Source organism: Jaculus jaculus, chromosome 1, assembly GCF_020740685.1.
Source record: "Jaculus jaculus isolate mJacJac1 chromosome 1, mJacJac1.mat.Y.cur, whole genome shotgun sequence".
Lineage (NCBI taxonomy): Eukaryota > Metazoa > Chordata > Mammalia > Rodentia > Dipodidae > Jaculus > Jaculus jaculus.
Genome location: NC_059102.1, coordinates 6,242,477 through 6,260,802, shown reverse-complemented (window position 1 = coordinate 6,260,802; position 18,326 = coordinate 6,242,477).

The following is an 18,326-nucleotide window of genomic DNA, read 5'->3' as shown; positions in this document are numbered from 1 at the left end:
GCCTCACTGTCAAAGCCCAACACACTCTCTTGGTCACAGATGTGCCCCACGGGCCCTGCACGCAGCCCCGGCCGGTCAGGAGACAACCTGAGGGACAAGATGCTCGGTGTAATCAAAGTTCAAGAGCAGAGAATGAACCAGGAATTCTACACGGCTACGGTTTATCCCAGATGAAACCCCTTGGACAGCTGTGGGAATGTCAACGGCGGCATAAGACTTTTGTTTTCGGCCAGTGAGGATTGCGCCTGCTTGTCTTTTGTGTATTTCTGAATTGACTATGGAACTGACACTGTAAGAATTTTAGAAATTTTGCTAAGTTCCTGCTTAATCATACTTATGACTCCACAGAGAAAGTTCAGTGTTGAGGTCTAATTTTACCAGCATACCAGGCAGGAGCCATTCCGGGTACATTGGGGAAGAGTCCGTATTCTTGTGGCAGATGAGCAAATGGGGCCAGGAAGTTAGTCAACCCGCTCTCCAGCTGTAAGCCCCTGACACCAGGTAAATGCGATCTTCAAGCACAGGAATGCAATGCCAAACCTTGATGCCAGGATTCTGGGTTCTGGAAATGAACATCAAACGAAGTGTATGCATCCACAGATGGGAAAGTTCTCCTAACAAAACTGAAAAGATCAAAACGCTGATCTCTGGCCAGTCTGACGAGTCAAGGTCACGAGGCGAGGCCGTGAGGAGCGTCCCCAGGCAGCCTCACCGGGTTCGCGTGTCAGACGAGACGGGTCAGCTGGAGTCCCTTGATTCCCCTCAGGTTGCCTTTTTCTTTCTGATTGATACACTTGAGTTCCTAGAACAGCTCTCAGTCTCTAGAAAAATATAGGGTTCCCATATGGCTGCTCTCCTGGCAGCCACTGGGATTCTTTTCTTGCATTGGTGAGGTACATTTATTCTGACTATGGATCAACATGGACATTTTCAAACCCCCAGTTTATATTAGGGTCACTCTGTGTTGCACAGTTCTGTGGTTTTGTCCCTCAACAATGTCATGTTCGTACCTTCACGGTACCATGCAGAATACCTTCACTGCCTTTGGAGAAGTCCTGTGGCGGACTTAGTGTCCTCCCCAGTGTCTCCTCAACATCCTTGCTCCTGGGAGGTCCTCGCGTCTCTGGGTCCCAGCCCTCCTCTTGGTTTTGAATGCAATCCAGTGCTACCCTTCTCCCTGAGTCACTGAAGCTGGCCCTCTTGGGCACTCTGACTGCTCCCCGCTGCCTCCACCTCCAGCTCCCCATCATCACCTTGGGACCTTCTCTGGGTGGCTCATCGTGACAGCCTGTTTGGTTCGGTTTGTTGCGCACTGTCACCATCTTTCTAACAGAGGCCCATTGGCTGAGGTCCTCCACAGGTGAGTGACATCTGTTTCCTGGGGTATTAGCACTTGCTCCATTCTTCCTTCCCTGGCTGTGTCCTGCAAGGAGCCCGCCTCAAGGAGCAATCTGTCCATGACTCCCCAGACGAATCAAAATAGCTGATTTGTATGCGTGGTCACTGGCCACGCTCTGCCCACGTAAGACTTGAGGACATGGTCCAGCTCTGCGCGCACCCTTGCCCTCCTAGCGGCGTCTCCGGCTCTTCCCAGCAGGGGACTCTGCTTGGTGTTCTTGAGGCTGGAAAGTGGGAGCTGAGCGGATTTGGTTTTGGAATGCACATTCACGTCAGTTCAGATTCATCTCCCCTCCTCACTAGCCAATTCCCAGCTGACAGAGTTTAAGTCCCGTCTGTCCCTGTCTCTGGGCCTGAGGGTCCTTAGTGCAGCTCTGGGACCTGGGATGGTCCCACTGTGGTTCAGAATCAGGTCTCCCGAGGGCACTGTCCCTGAAACTGGCCCTTCTTTTGCCTAGGGTCTTAGCCTCTTGAACATTAACCTTACCTGACTGAAGAGGCTTCTTAGGGCCTCCTGGCCCCAGCAGCCTCCACGGGTCACGAGGTTCCACATGCATGCTTTTCTCGTGCAGCCTTCAGAGGCACAGCGACTCTGCAAACACCCCTCACATCTCCTGTGGGCCCTGGGCTGACAAGCCACACAGTTGGGCCCAAGTAGAGAGCTAGCTTGTCTAAGACCAGGACACCACCTTTTCACAGTCACTGAGCCTGGGCACCTTGTGAATATTTCCAGAGATGAGGTCTTCTTCCAGCTCACCAACGCATATGACCCTGGGACATGGGCAGTGTAGTTTCCATGGCATCCCATGGGGCCAGAGCAGCAAGGTCATTACCAAAACTACACAGGTATGGATGACCACGCCCCCCCCTGCAGGGCTCTGCTAGTGGGGAAGAATGACAGAATTCAGGGCAGGCTGAAAGGCATTCTGAGACACCCCTTCATAGTTACTTTTCCCTTGCGGTTACTAAATCCCCAGTGAAAATGACTTCAGTGGGGATGGGTCATCTTGGCACACAGTGAGAGGGCATGGTCCATCATGATGGCAAGGCATCAGGATCCTGGATTTATGGTCACATTGTGTCCATGGTGAGGAAGTAGAGAGCAATTAGTGCCTGCACTCAGCTCACCTCCTCCTTCTTAGCCACTTCAGGACCTCAGCCCATGGGATGCTGCTGCCTCCATCCAGGGTGGGTCTTTCTCCTCACTGGACACACCAGAGCTATCTCTCCCAGGTAATTGACTATTAACCATTACACTCCATCTTTCTTTTTTGCACCAGCAATGCCAGCATGCTTTTAGAATAGGGCAGCGACTTGGTGTAGCCGACTGTTTCTCCAGTGACATGTTAAGCAGAGACTGAAAAGGCCACTAATATTCTTCCTACCCCCTCTCCTCCCTCGCTGGTGACTGACAAGCCAAGCTGTTGGAAGATCAGGTATCTCCTGCAAGAGAAGAGAAAGAAGTATGGCCTAATCTGTGCTGTGTGTCCAGGCTCAGGACTCACCAAAGGTAGCAGAAGAAATGGTGCATGTCTAAACGACCACAATGGCAGCATCCTCAGGGAGGACTGGGCATCTCTGCACCCTCGAGAGTAGGCTGAAGTGCCCGGTAGACTATCTCCATCATGGAGAGAGGAGTCAGTGACCTCTGTGCTTGACAAGGAAGGCAGCAAGGTCATTACCAAAACTATGATGAGAGGAAAGTGAAACCCAGGTAGGCTCAGGGTGGTGGTCTTCCCACATGGGATTCTATTTAAGGCCACCAAACAAAGTGGTCCTGAAGTACAGTGAGGTGTGGTGGTTTGAGTCAGATGTCCCCTATAAACTCATGTGTTCTGGATGCTGAATCACTAGCTGATGGCAATTTGGGAGACGGAGCCTTGCCTGGAAAAGGTGTATTGTTGGGGATGGGCTGTTGTTGGAGGTAGACTCAGGGGTGTTATAACCAGCCCCCTACCTTGCTAAAGTTTGGTTCATTCTTTTGCTGGTATTTTCCACCTCCTGTGACAGAGGTGATGTCAACCCTCTGCTCATGCCATGTTTTCCCCTGCCATCCCAGAGCTTCCCCTAACTCTGTAAGTCCAAGTAAATCCTTTCTTCCATCAGCTGCTTTTGGTCGGGTGCTGTGTGCCAGCAACGAGAAGTCACTCCAACAGCAGGCTATTCAGATGTGAGTCCCAGCAAAGGGGCTCCTGAGTGAGACTGGATAACCCCTGCCCTTCTCTATGACTATTGACTTGCAGGAAAAATGGATAGGGAAAGATAAAATGTTGGGAGGATCTCCATGAAGGACAAGGACATGGTGCACACTGAGAAACAATGACCAGAGAGGTGAGACAAGAGCCAAGAGAGGGAAGACTGCACAAAGGCTCCTCCCTGGGCTTGTTGCCCAGCCAGCTCCCATGGTTTTGAGGACAAGGAAAACAAGCTGGGGAGTGACCAAGAGCTGAAGAGCACGGGGGTGTGCAGCTGACACATTTCACGAGTTTCTAGGAGGTTGCGATAAAGTACTTCTGGACCATGTCAATCACCGGAGACACAGAGGAGGAGACAGCCAGGCATGGTGGTACATGGCTGTGATCCCAGGATCAAGAGTTCAAAATCGTCCTCAGCTAAGAAGTTTGAGGTTGGCCTGATGGCAAATCCTGTTTCAGAAAATACAACAAAACAAACAAACAAAGCAAGTAGAAAGATAAAGAGGGCCTTTTCCTTCCCTCCAAGGACTCATAGCTGATGCATGACATACCTAAGCAACATGGACTCAGGGGACACTGACCGGCCTTCCTGAATGGTAAGTCAACAGAGGCCATAAAAGGCAAAATGCTTGTGAAGTGAACTTTTACAACTTTCTACAAAAACTGGAAAGAATAAAGCAGTCTACCAGGAACAGATCTTGGAGGTGTTATGTGAGCTTGTGTGAGTTCTCATTCTTTGTGAAGATTCAGCTTCTCATCTTGAACATTCAGGCCCTGGCTTGGCTCTGGGTGAACACTTTCCTCCCAAGAGTCAATAGTTTAAAAAAAAATTATGAAACATGCAAAACAATGTGGCTGTTCCTCAAGAAATACAAACCAATTACCACGTGACACAGTGAGTGACTCCCTGTAGTTATAGGTCCAAAAGAATTACAAGTAGGGGCTGTAGGAATGGCTTAGCAGTTAAAGCGCTTGCCTGCGAAGCCTAAGGACCCACGTTCTACTCTCCAAATCCCACATTTACCAGACACACGAAGGTGAGGCAGGCACAAGGTGGCACATGCCCACTAGGTGGCACAAGCATCCGTAGTCCAATTTCAGTGGCTGCAGCCCTGGTGTGCCAATTCTCTCTCTCCTCTCTCTATCTCTCTCTCTGTTGCTCTCTCTCTAAAAAGAATTACAAGTGGGACTCAAACAGATATTTATGCATCCATAATCATATCAACATTATTCAACAAGGTGCAAGTGGACCTGGGTGTCCATTGGCAGAATGGATGAACAAATGAGCAAAGATTGTGATCTCACCTGACTTGCACCTTGAAAGAGGAAGGCAATTCTGACCCATGCTGCATCATGGTGAAGCCTTGACGACATATTGTCGTGGTTACCTTTGTGTAGCTGGAACAAAGCACCCAACCAGAAGCAATTTACGGGAGGAAGAAATTTATTTTGGCTTACAGTCTCAGAGGGAAGCTCCATGATGCAGGAAAACATGGCATGGGCAGGGGCTGGACATCAGCAGCAGGAGAGTGAGCCCAGTAACACTGGCAAGCTAGGGTCTAATACCCCTCCTGCAAGGCTCCACCTCCCCGGTTTCCATCAGCTGGAGAGCAAGCATTCAGAACACAGGAGTTTATGTGGACACCTGATCCAAGCCACCACACAGAGATAAGTTGGTAGCCAAAGGCAAGCTCCTGACTCCACCCATAGGATGTCCTGGGGTAGTCGCTGTCAGAAACAGATAGTAGAATGATGGATGCCCGAGCCTGGGGAGGATGCAATAGGGAGGGTTGTTCTACAAGGACCCAGTTAAGGTTTTATAGGTAAAGAATTGTGAGGGTGGCTGGGCAGCTGGCTTAGTGGGTGAGGTGCTTGCTACACAAGCATGAGGACTTGAATTCCAAGTGCCAGCACCCATGTAAAATGCTGGATGTTGAAGGGTTGGTCTGCCATCTCAGTACTGGTGAGGCACAAGCCGGGAATCCCAGGGGCTTACTGGCAAGCCTAGCCAAACTAAGACCCCATCTCAAAGCAAAGGTGGAGAATGACTGAAAAAGACCACCTTTGGTCCCCACATGCACTCACATACATGTGGATATGTAAGCACATACACACACATGCCCACATGCATGACACACATGCACATGCCAAGAAAGAGTTCTAAAGATGAAAATGTTTACACAGTAAGTGTAACAGTAAGTGTACTTATTGCCACTAAACTGTGTATTTTGAAAGGAAGAAAGTGTAAATTGGCAGAAGAAAGTAGTAAATTGGCATATTTTATCACAATCTTAAAAAGCTGTAAATAAAGACAGAACCCACTAAAATTTTGTAAACAGGATTTTGAACTTTCATGTAGAGGAAAACCATGATAGATAGCAAAGCACATTAAAGTAGGTGTCCGAGCCATTGGTTTTATTTTGTTTCATTCTTGAAAATCCTTGGGACCCACAGATCAGGATGGGATGGGAGGGGCAGCCCCTTTAGCTTGGGATGGCCACGACTCTGGTGCAATCTGGCTTTGATCGTCCACACAAGGCTCCCTCGGTATGATGGTCCATCATCACTGTCTGCTTGATTGCATTAGTCACTTAGGAGGCGCATCTCTAAGTATATCTTTGATGGACAGTACAGGAAGGTTTTACTGAGTATGAATGTAGGTGACACCATCCATCCCATGGGCTGGGGTCCCTGAGTGATAAAAAGGAAAAAAGGAACAAGCAAACTGAGCACCAGCCTCCCAGCCTCACGCTTCCTGAGTGTAGACACAGCACAACCAGCTGCCTCATGCATCTGCCACCATGCCTCCCCTCTCATGACAGACTGTGTCCTGTCCAACCATGAGCCACAATAAATCCTTCTTTCCTTTAGTTGCTTTTCGCAAGCATTTTGTCGCAGCAACAAGTAAAGCAAGTGCTCTGGAAAGTGGCTTTCCCATAGCGACGGCAATACCGAGGACCAAAGCCAGCCGCACCAGCATGTGCAAAGCCTCCGCTCACGCCCGAGCCACTGGCACGCTGTCAGCCAAGCAAGCCCACTGGCCAAGGTCCACGTGGAGGGGAAGACAGGCTGCCGACAGCGGGAGGGGCTACAAGTCACAAGGCAATAGCTGTGATATAGAGACTCCTGTAGCCACAAGCGGTCGGGATCAATAGTGCACTCATCTCATCATATTTCAAGAGTGAGCTGGTTCCTCCAACTTCAGAAGCCCGGTGCGGACTCACAGCGAAGACGCCATGTTTCCATGGGACTTACATTTATTTGAGTTCTTGCACAGCCATCTCTATGATCAGCCCTTAATTTTCGCAAGACTGTGTTTGTTTTTCATCTGTGCAGACAAGTCAGGGCCTGGCAGGGCAGCCTCGCTTCCGTTTGTTCTATTTCTGGCTGAGAAAGTGGTTCACGGGCTCTGAACCCCCCCGACTTGATGCACTCCCCGACACCCTTCCTGACTGCTGCAGTCACACTTCTTAATTCTTGCCAATAACTGTGTCTGGATTTCCGCACCACATCAATTTCATCACAGTGCAGCCTCCTGACCCCACTGTCCACCTCTCGCTAATTTCCTGATTCTGTCTTGGCCATTAGTTGGAGGCAGATTTAGACATGAAGCATTCCTGATAGCGCCCATGGCATGCGGTCGTTTACCACACCTGTCATGGCCAGTGTCATCACGCGGTGTGTCAGGAAAGTTCTCCCGTTAACACTGGGAAGGTTGAAGTCAGTCATATTGTCACCACAGTTCAGTTTTCTTACCAAGGCTCTTCTGTTTCAACGTGACTATATGGGAAGACATACAGGTGACATTATCCACAATACCTGATTTCTTTGGCTTACAGAAATCAAAACTCTCAGACTCCTACTGGACATGTCAAGCAGACATGCATCCAGATGCCATTTGATGACTCTACTCAGAGCCCCACCTGCTCATTCTTTGGGCTTTGGAGCCATGTTTTTGGGTAGACCATGTTTTGGTTTACTGTGGAATCAATAGATTTCTAGAGATAAGGCTTCCTTTTTGCCAGAATACAAATGGCTCAGAATGCATACACACCTGAGTGCTTTCTAGCTTAGCAGCTGGGGAGTATGGCTTGCAACAAAGGGCACAGCCTTTATGGTACCAGGCAGGGAATTGACTTCTGCTACGTCTGGTGGTCAAAGAAGACATCTCTTGTGTGGAATAATGAGCATGGGCAGAATGTCCTGGAGTGTGCTGTGATGGTGCAGAGTGACATCGGAGGTGTTTGAGACCTATGCCATTGCAAGAAGCTGGTGGGTATGTGCCAGGGTGAGGAAGGGGATTAGCTCTGCCATTGTTGATCTTAGTCAGTCACAAGATCTGAACATCAAGTTCACACCAAAAGGTCTTTTCCATGCTGGGCCTCTTTATGAACCCTCAACTGTCCTGCTGGTCCAGAGCACAGACACAGCCCCAGGGCAGACTGCCCAGCAGCCTCAGTGTTTAGCTCCTCCCTAGCCCCTCTGCTGGCACTCCCCTCTATACTGTCCCTGAGCAAAACCTACCCTCAAAGAGACTCTTTCAAGATAAGACACTATGAAATAAATCTGAGTAGGTTTCGAGAGTCAAACTACAAAATAAAATCATAGAAGAAACATGCTACTTAAAAGGCAGGACAAATGTTCCTGACTCACAAAGAATTGTTCTCTGAAATAGCAGTTATTTTGGACAAGGACTTCTATATAGTAGCAGATGAAAAAAAAGAGCCACATTTTTATGTTGAAAGAGGCATACAAAAGTGAATTATAAAAACTCAAAGCAAGCCAGGCTCACATCGTTAACCTCAGCAGTCAAGAGGCTGAGGTAGTAGGATAGCTGTGAATTCAAGGGCAGCTTGGGTTGCAGAGTGAGTTCCAGGTCAGCCTGGGCTAGAATGAGAGCCTTTCTAAAAAGCAAAAGTAGGTAAATACATTTTTACAAATCTCACAAGCAAATAAGACAACAACAGAAGGTGATAAAGTGCAAACCCAGAACAGAAAAGAAATGGAAGAGGAAAAATCAAGGATTTGCAAAACTAAGTGCCAAATATGAATTAATAGAAAGGATACTGACATTACCAAAATTTCAACCAGGAACATGAAGGGGAAATTCAAGGAAATAACATGGATAAAAAAGGTGATTAAAGGATTATATCGAAATGTGGAAGATAGAAGAGAAACAAATTATAAAAATTGATGTTGTTTGAGAAAAGACTGAACAGGACTAACAACATACTCAAGGATATAGCAGAAGAAAATTTTCTTGTGAGAAAGAACCAGGGTGGCTGAAGCTTAAAGATAAACAATGAACTGTGTGGGTACCAGACCAAAGTGAGTAAAAGTCAGCTCACTTATTTAGTAAAGCAAGAGCAAGTTTGAGCTCTTATTTAAAATATTATTATACAATATCAAAACCCAGCCACATGAAGAACTCAGGCTGAAAGGCTCAGTAGTGACACTGACTACTTACATATGCTAATGGCAGGCACAGGACAGCATCTGGGTTGCAAATCTTGAGGTACAGCAGTGGGAGTCTACTTCCTGTGGATGGGAGGCAGAGATGGGTGAGGTTTAAATACAGTGATTCTTACTGTTTCTCCAGAGGCTTCAAAGATGATAAATGAAACAAAGGGTTGAGTAAGGCAACCTATGAGGATGTGAGAAGATAAATTTCATTTCTCCTACTCTACTCTTTCAACATGGGCCTTGTGGCCTCTGGACACCAAACCAATGGATCTTCTTCCCAGCAGATGAGCAATTCAGCAAAGTCTCCAGTGGAAGCCAGACGGGGCTCCCAATTCTTCTAAATGCAAACACTACCTGCCTGGAGTTAGCATCAGATCCCCCAGGTTAAGTCTCAGCTCTGCAACACTGGCCTGCTTCCACGCCAGCTTTGAGCATCACAATCATTCACGTGGGCTCTGACAGACAGGCTGCCATGTCCCTGTCCTGTCCTTGGGTTCAGTTGATTTTCTAGCATGACACTCCAATCTTAGGGAGGCACTTAGCTTCAATCCTTTTCTGTAAAGGCCATCAGAAGGTCGGTGACAAACACCAGATGGGGAGGTAGACACTGCAAGGCAGGTAGCGGAATGGAGCGCTCCTGCCTCCTCCAAGCAGGGCATCTGCCACAAGTACTATACTCAGTGCTCCATAGTCTGTCCTCTGTGTTTTAACAGAGGTCTCACTTCACAGGAGTAGCTGATTACACTACTGGCTTAGGTGATCACCTCAAACTGCAGCCCCATCCTACCCAGAGGTTGAGGGGTAGGGCTGGAAACATTCTGTTAGGGTTTTCCTGTAATCAGCTTCCATGCTGAAATGATGCCAACTGCCAGTTGACTCCTTGACATACAAAGAGATTTAGCACTTTGGAGATGTCAGGAGGCTGGAAATTATATGGCAAGACACAGAGACCAAAATATTTATTCCACAATGTTGTAGTCAGCTTCACACTGCTGGGATGGACATCCATTCCAGGCATAGTTTATGTTAGAAAGGGGTTTATTTCAAGCTTACAGATCCAGGAAGAAGTTCTATCAGTGGCAAAATAAACTGCTTCCATGCATGTGGTGGATTGATTCAGGCATCCCCCATAAACTTATGTGTTCTCAATACTAGGTTCCCCAGCTGGTTGCAATTTGAGAAGTGGATCATTGTGGAGGTAGTGAATTGTTGGGGGTAGTTTATGGGTATTATAGCCAGCTTCCCCTTCCCAGTGTTTGGCACACTCACCTGATGCTATTGCCTACCTGATGTTGGCCAAGAGATGGTATTCATCCCCTGTTCATACCATGTTTTCCCCTGCCATCATGGAGCTCCCCCCTTGAGTCTATAAGCCAAAATAAGTCTTTGCCTCCCACAAGCTGCTCTTGGTTGAGTACTTTCTACCAGCAACATGAAGCTAGTACAACAGTAAAATTCGTGCCAGAGGAGTAGGGTCACTGAAGCTAGAAACCTGACTGTGGCTTTGGTCGTTGGAACTGACTTGAGGGAGGAATGTGGAAGGATTTAAAAACAGTCTGAGATGCCTTGCAGTGATGTGAGGACAACTTGATGGATTATCCTGGTCAGAGTTGAAAGATCCAAATGCAATAAGAACTAAGAACTATGCAGTTTGGCTTATAAGGGGAAGAAAAAGCTTTACTGGGACTGAACTAGAAGCAGTTTATGGGACAGGCTCGCTGTTATATCCATGTCCTGAGAACTTGTTCAGTGCTGCATTGCATAGAAACAGACTGGTATGAGCAGAAGGATATGGCATAAAACAAAAGGAATTCTTTGGGCCAAAACTGCTGTCTGTTCAGCTGTAATTGTTTGAGAGATTACAACCATCGAGCTGTACTGTATTGGGACAACAGAAAGAGTGAAAATTCTTTTGAAGGGGCCTGAGTGCTGAAGGAGTATCCTGTCCTTCAAAGTCTGCTTTATTCCCCCCTGGATTAACAAGTTTATAGCCTACCTGGTGCTATGGAGAATAACATATGCAGTAAAGAAAGGGTCATTGAATTTGCAGCATGATTTTGTTTTCTGGAAATGGCCATGTGTAGTGTGAAGCAGGCTTGATGGATTACCAGTGTGGAGGCCCAGCGGAGGCCCATGCAGTAAAGACCCAATGGAGATGCCAGGACTATGAGATGGCTGTCAAGGAGAGCTGCTGGCACTGGTTGAAGTTTTCCTGGACTGTGAGCAGCCTAGCTAGTGGGGTGGTATTGGAACTCCAGAGACTCATCACTGGTTAGAATTATCAGACATGGAGACTTGTCACTGGTTAGAGTTCTTAGACTTGGAGCTACAGAATGTGATGCTTGCCCTGTTTGTTTTAAGTCTTGTATTGGTTCAATTTTTTTCTTGTTATGCCCAATGCCATCTTTTGTAGTGTGAATGTTTATTCTGTATCATTTTACAGATTAGTTAAAAGACCTTAGACTATGGGGGTGTTTGAACATCACTGGTATTGATTAAAAAAACTATGGGGACTTTTAAAGTTGGACCGAATGCATTGCATTTTGTATCTTGGATGGTTATTAGTTTATGGGTGTCAGAGGCAGAATGTGGTGGTTTGATTTAGGTGTCCTTCATAAACTTATGTGTGCTGAAAGCTAGGTTCCCAACTGGTGGCAAGTTTGGAATTGGATCCTTCTGGAGGTGGTGAATTATTGTTAGTGGTTTATGGATGTTATATCCAGACTTCCCTTCCAGTGTTTGGCACACTCTTCAGGTGCTGTTGTCCACCTAATATTGGCCAGGAGATGATGCCCACCCTCTGCCCATGCCATGTTTTCCTCTGTCATCATGGAGCTTCCCCTTGAGTCTATTTGCCAAAATAAATTCTTCTTCCCACATGCTCCTCTTGTTTGGGAGCTTTCCACCTGCAACAAGAAGCTGACTGCAACATTACATCCAAGCAAAGAAAAAGCTGCACTAAGCAAAATACCATCACCAGCACCAGCAGTAGCAGTAGCTCACACACCAAAAAACAGCAAACAGGGGCCCAGGCAGGGCTCAAGCATCACTGCCTACTTTTGGGCTGGAACTCAGATCCACTCCCAAACACACCTTAGGACTTGACCCAAGATCGACCCCCAGTGACACCAGTGATGCCTTCTCAAACTACGCAGCTGGGAGACCAAAACTACAAGTTTAATAAATCACAAGAGTCTATGGGGGGGAATAGAATCAAATACCATACACAATGTCTTAGAAAGTTATGGATAATTAATTCCTCCAAGAATTACAAGAGAGTATAAATTAAAATTCCCCCAAATTAAAATTTACAAAGAATGCCTACTTTGTTTGAAATGAAACAAAACTATACATGTTTATCAGTTTATCTTCATCTTAAATATATATTGAAGGGGTGTTTACAACCAAAATTATTTGGAAATTTTAAGTAAAAAAAACTCATAAATATGAACAATTGTATGTGGCTAAAGGACAAAGAAAAGCATAGCTTGACATATGTTAACCAAATAAGAAAGTTCTGGAGAGATGGTTCAGCTGTTAAAGGCACTTGCTTGCAATAAAGCCAGACGTGCAAAGCAGCGTACCCGTCAGGAATTTGAAGTGGGAGGAGGCCTTGGTGTACCTCTTTATTCTCTCTGCTTTAAATAAGTAAATAAAAGGTTTTAAAAAAGAAGTACTGAACTTAAATGAATACATGTAAATAATGTTCTAGAAAAGCAATCAGTAAGCAAGACAAATGAAATCATAAAGATAAAATTAGGAAATAAGGCATCAAAAATATAAAACCAGTAGAAGTGATTAATTACTTCAAGAGATAGTTGTTGGGCTGGGGAGAGGGCTCAGAGGTTAAAGGCACTTTCTTGCAGAGCCCAGTGGTCTGACTTTAATCCCAGTATCCACCCACATAAAGCCAGACGCACAACGTGCCAGGAGGCGTGGAGCCCCCACTCTCTCCTTGTCTCTCCCATGCTCTCTAAGACAAATAACTGTTCTAATAAAAAGATGCTCTTTATAGCAAGAGATACAACGTCCAGATAACAGACTTAGGAAAAAAGGACAGAAATTATAAACACATCAGAAATTAAAGTAAAGAAGTAAGAGCAGGTACAAAGGTAGCTTAAAAATAATTGTCATAAGAAGAGTGCACTTCACTCTGCGGAGAAGGCTCCATGTGCAAGCGCGAGACCTGAGTTTTTATCCGCAGTAAACCCCATGTGGAGGGCGTGGTGTAGTGGTGCACGCCTGCAACCCTAGCCTGGAGGAAGTGCACCCAGGGAATCACCAACGCTCACTAGTAAGCGCGTGCGGTCAGACTGGTGAGTTCCGGTCTCAGGGAGAGACCCTGCCTCAAAGAATAAGAGTGGAGATTAGATGAGGAATACACATGACATTCTGGCTCCCCCATGTACATGAATATACCTGTGTGTGCACATACTTGTATGTGTGCCCACATACATGTGTGCCAACACACATGCATGTGCATACATACAGGCACACCAAACACACAGACTTGCAAAACTGAGAGTGTACATCAAGTTTTTGCATCAATTTTAACTATCTACATAGCATAGATGATTTATTAGAAAATGTAAATTTCTGACATTGGCCCTAAAATGGTCCCCAAATTCCTGGAATATATAATTATGATGAAATGTCACCCTATAAAAATGTTCTGCTATATACCATAGTGACCTTCAGGTCTGGAAAATATTGGGTCATCGAAATGCAACACTCTTAAAATCAGAGATCTTGCTCTATGTGGTGGTTGGCAAAAGATCCAAAAGCAAGAAGGACTCATTTGTGCTGTTGCTGGCTGGAGATGGATGGAGCTACTGAAAAGGGAAGCAGGTGGCTCCATGAGCAGAGAATGAAGTCCTACGGATAGGAGACCATTGGTTCCACAGCCTCACGGGATTGTGTTCTGCCAGCAACTCCGCTGAGCTTAGAAACCGAATATTTGCTGCATACTCCACACCAGGGCCAGGCAGCTCACACATGGAGTCCAGTTCAGGGCACCTGTGAGCATAAGCTGAGCCTGGGAGGAACTGAAAGAGAATCATTAGGTGGGTGTGGCTTTAAGCTGTGAATTTTCACACTGTGGCAGTTTGTTACAATAAAAACAGAAAATAAATACAAAGGTATAGAACATCTCAGAAGACTAATTTCTATGAAAGAAACAATGGTCAAAACGTTTCAGAGGTGAGTTTCATCAAAATTTCAAAATACAAGAAGTCTAACTTATTTACTGAAGCCAGAGTAACATAGAAAATAAATGTTGGCAAAATTAGTAAAACAAGATAAAATAAGACTAAAACAGTTTCATGTATAAATATCGATGTAGGAATTTGAGACTAAATATTGACAACAGAGTCAGTTCAGAAATACATTAAAAATTTTAAATCTACTACCAACAGGTATGTTTTTCCCCTAGGATACACAGATGATGTGTTGTACACAATACTAGAAAGGAAATCTTAAGAGGAGAGGAAATGATCAAACAGGTTAGAAGTCATATGGGGGATGGAATATATGTGACAAAAGAAAACAGAAGGGAGGATGTGGTGGTGTGAATGTAATTAAATGTATATCCCCCATAGCCTGAGATATTTTTGATTAAGATTATGCTTCTGTGGTGGTTTGATCCAGATGTCCTTCATAAATGTATGTGTTCTTAAATCTAGGGACCCAGCTGGTAGAAATTTAGGAATTGGATCCTTCTGGAGGTGGTGAAATATTGGTGGTAGGCTTATGGGTATTATAGCCAGAAATGTTTGGCATAATTTTCAGATTCTATTGTCCACCTGATGTTGGCCGGGAGGTTGTATCCACCCTTTGCTCATGCCATCACCCCCCATCACCACCATCATGGAGCTTCCCTTCAAGTCTGGAAGCCAAAATAAACCCTCCCCACCTCCACAGGCTACTTCAGTTAGATGTTTGTTGTAACAAGGAGAAAATGACCAAAAACAGAGACCTACTGGAAAAGGTATGTCACTGGGAAAGCATCTTGAGTTCAGCTCTACAGGCATGTAGAGATTCTACTGGAGCTCTGACTGCATTCCTGCTGGTGGCTTGTTGGTTCTGCCTCTCGGCTGTGGATGTATGAAGTGAGCCAACTTATTCCTCCATGATGGAGATTCCTCAGAATCTGTTAGCCTGAAATAAACCTCTTCTTCCTGCTTCTACTCAGGTGTTTGTCGCAGCAATGAGAAGGTAGCTGCAATGGGAAAATTGGTAAGGAGAAGTTGGGGCATTGCTGTGATGAATCTGACCATGTGGTTTTTATCATTTGAAATGTGTTTGTTGGAGGAGTATGGAAGGATTTTGTACTTTGGACTATCTCTAGCCCAAAGCCTAGAAGTATTATAGCTTGATAAGCTATTCTAATGACAATTTAAAAATGCTAAGTGCAGAGAATTGTGGATTGTGAACTGTGAAGACTTAAGAAGTTTCAAAGGGGGATAAAGAAATTGTAAGAACTGGAATACTTACAAAAACGCTGGGTACATTCTAACCATATCCTGGGAGTCTGAACAAGTTGCATTTAAACGTGATGGATGGACTGGATTGCTTGGTAGAACTATGCAACAAAGAGTCTGAAAGATACACAGTTTATCAAAGGAAAAATTCAAGCCAGTTTGAAGTTATAGGCACAGAGACTGATTTTAGGTTACTTAAGCTGCAATTGTCAAGAAGGGTGTGACAACTGTTTTGCATTGGGACAATGGGAAAACTTTGTAGGGGTGTAACCCACCCACAAAGGGCTCAATCAAGTTGAAATGTGAATTATTTTTTTTGAAAGGGGGTGACTTCAAGGGAGAATTTTAAATGGGTGTTCCTCACTTTAAGGTCAAGCTTTATTCCTTCCTGCATTTACTAGTGTGGCTATGCCACCATCCTGGTTTTGGTTTTGGAAACGTGAAAACTACAGGGAAATGGGTCATGAGATGAACTGGTTCCAGGAGCTGTGAAGATGTGTCAATGAGAAACAGAGTTTTCATAGCTGTATGGAGACCCAGTAAGGCCATTGTATGGCACTATAAAGATGAACTGTAGTTTACAGTGTAGACCCGAAGATGCTTTGGATATATCAGAACTGTGGAACTGCTGGCCTGGAGAGCTTCTGGTTCAGGATGCAGTTTTCCCAGGGCTGTACATAGAACAGCTAGAGGGGTGGAACTGTAAACCCAGAGATGTCATCTCTGATTATAGATGTTAGCCTTGGAACTGCAAATGTTTGATGTTTACCTGGTGGTTATTGATTTCGCTTTGGTCCATCCTCCCCTTGTTATGCCTTCCACTCGCAATGGAAAGGTTTGCTGTGTGCCGTCATGTGCAACAAGTGTGTAACTTGTGTTTGATTTTACAGGGCTCATAGTTAAGAGACAGTCTTCAATCTCAGATGATATTTTGGACTTTTGAACAGTGTTAAAGTTGGTGAAGACTATGGGGACCTTTGAAGTTGGACTGAGTATAATTTGCATTGTGAGATGATCATGAGTTTATGAGGGTAGGGGAAGAACGTGGTGGCTTGAATATAAATGTATAGTCCCCAAAGATTCAGATATTCTTGATTAAGCTTCTTACTCGGTCTTCAGCAGGCAGAGGTATGTCACTGGGGGCAGATCTTGAATCTAGCCCTAAGCCGTGTTGTTGAGCAGCAGTTTGAGCTCTGCATGTTTGTGCTCTCAGGTGCTAACATCTGTCTGCTGTGGATGTGGCCAACATCGGGTGGACCGCAGCAACAGGAGGGTGTGCCAAACACTGGCAAGGGGAAAATGGTTATAACACCCATAAGCCCGCCCCCAAAGATACACTACCACCCGGGGGTGTTAATTTCCAAATCTCCATCAGCTTTCAGAACACCTAAGTTTATGGGGGACCCCTGAATCAACCATCACACCCCTGTTACTAGTATCCAACACTTCCTTGAGATAGAGTAGGTAGCAACCAGCAAGATATGTCAAAATTCAGAATGCATTTAACCTTTGAGTTCACTATTCCAGCAAGAGATCATTTAGAAAATAAGTTCATGTCAACTGCCGTTTCTTTTGAATGGTAATTGGATGAAATGTCCATTATCTAAAGAGTCCATTGACAAAACATTCACTCAGTATGGTGACATATTAATCTACTGTAAAAAGGAATGAAACACTCATTTGTGCTACACCACGGGTGGTGACCCTCGAAAGCTTGCTTAAGAATGCCAGCTATAAGAAACAATGTTTCAAATGATGTAGCAGTGTTGAAGTTTTCCCTTTAAATGCATGAGTTTTATGGTTTACAATTTATATCTATCTCAGGAAAGCTACTTTTTACATAAAATAGTTGTGCAAAGAACTGAATAGGGAGGTCTCAGAGGAAGAATTACAAATGGCTAGCACACATTGCAGAAAATGTTCATCACCCATAATCATTAGGGAAATGCAAATTGAAACAATTATGAGCTTCCACCTTACCCCAGCGAGGATAACAAACATTAAAAAATCAAATGAGGGCTGGAGAGATGGCTTAGCGGTTAAGCGCTTGCCTGTGAAGCCTAAGGACCCCGGTTCGAGGCTCGGTTCCCCAGGTCCCACGTTAGCCAGATGCATATAAGGGCGCACGCGTCTGGAGTTCGTTTGCAGAGGCTGGAAGCCCTGATGCGCCCATTCTCTCTCTCTCCCTCTATCTGTCTTTCTCTCTGTGTCTGTCACTCTCAAATAAATAAATAAATAAAAATTTAAAAAAAAAATCAAATGAAAATGAGGATGTGGAGAATAGGAACACTAGTTCACTGTTGGTGGGAATGTCAGCTGGTACAACCACTATGAAAATCAATATGGAGATTCCTGAAAAGGATGAATATATAGAGTTACTAACTGACCTTTATTCCCTTATTTGGCATTTACCCTAAAAGCTCCACATCTCAGTTCAGAAATGTTTGCTCAACCATGTTTATAGCTGCTCAATTCATAATAGCTAAATACTGGAATAAACCCAGGTGCCCATCATTGGACAAATGGATAACCAAGATGTGGTATATCTACATGGTGGGTAACCAACTGCTCTTGAATTGGCTAACAGACCCACTCAGTGGACAGGAAAACATATCTGGAACTGGGAAACAAGTCAGAATCATATCCAGATAATGATTCTGCTTTCCATTGTCTCCCACTAATTTTGGGCTAGAAGAGGGTCTACACCCTTTACATTCTCTTTAAATTAATAGTGGTTGTCCCATTTAACTGGCACTGACTTCACTCTCCGTTGGAGAATCTGCTTCTCTTT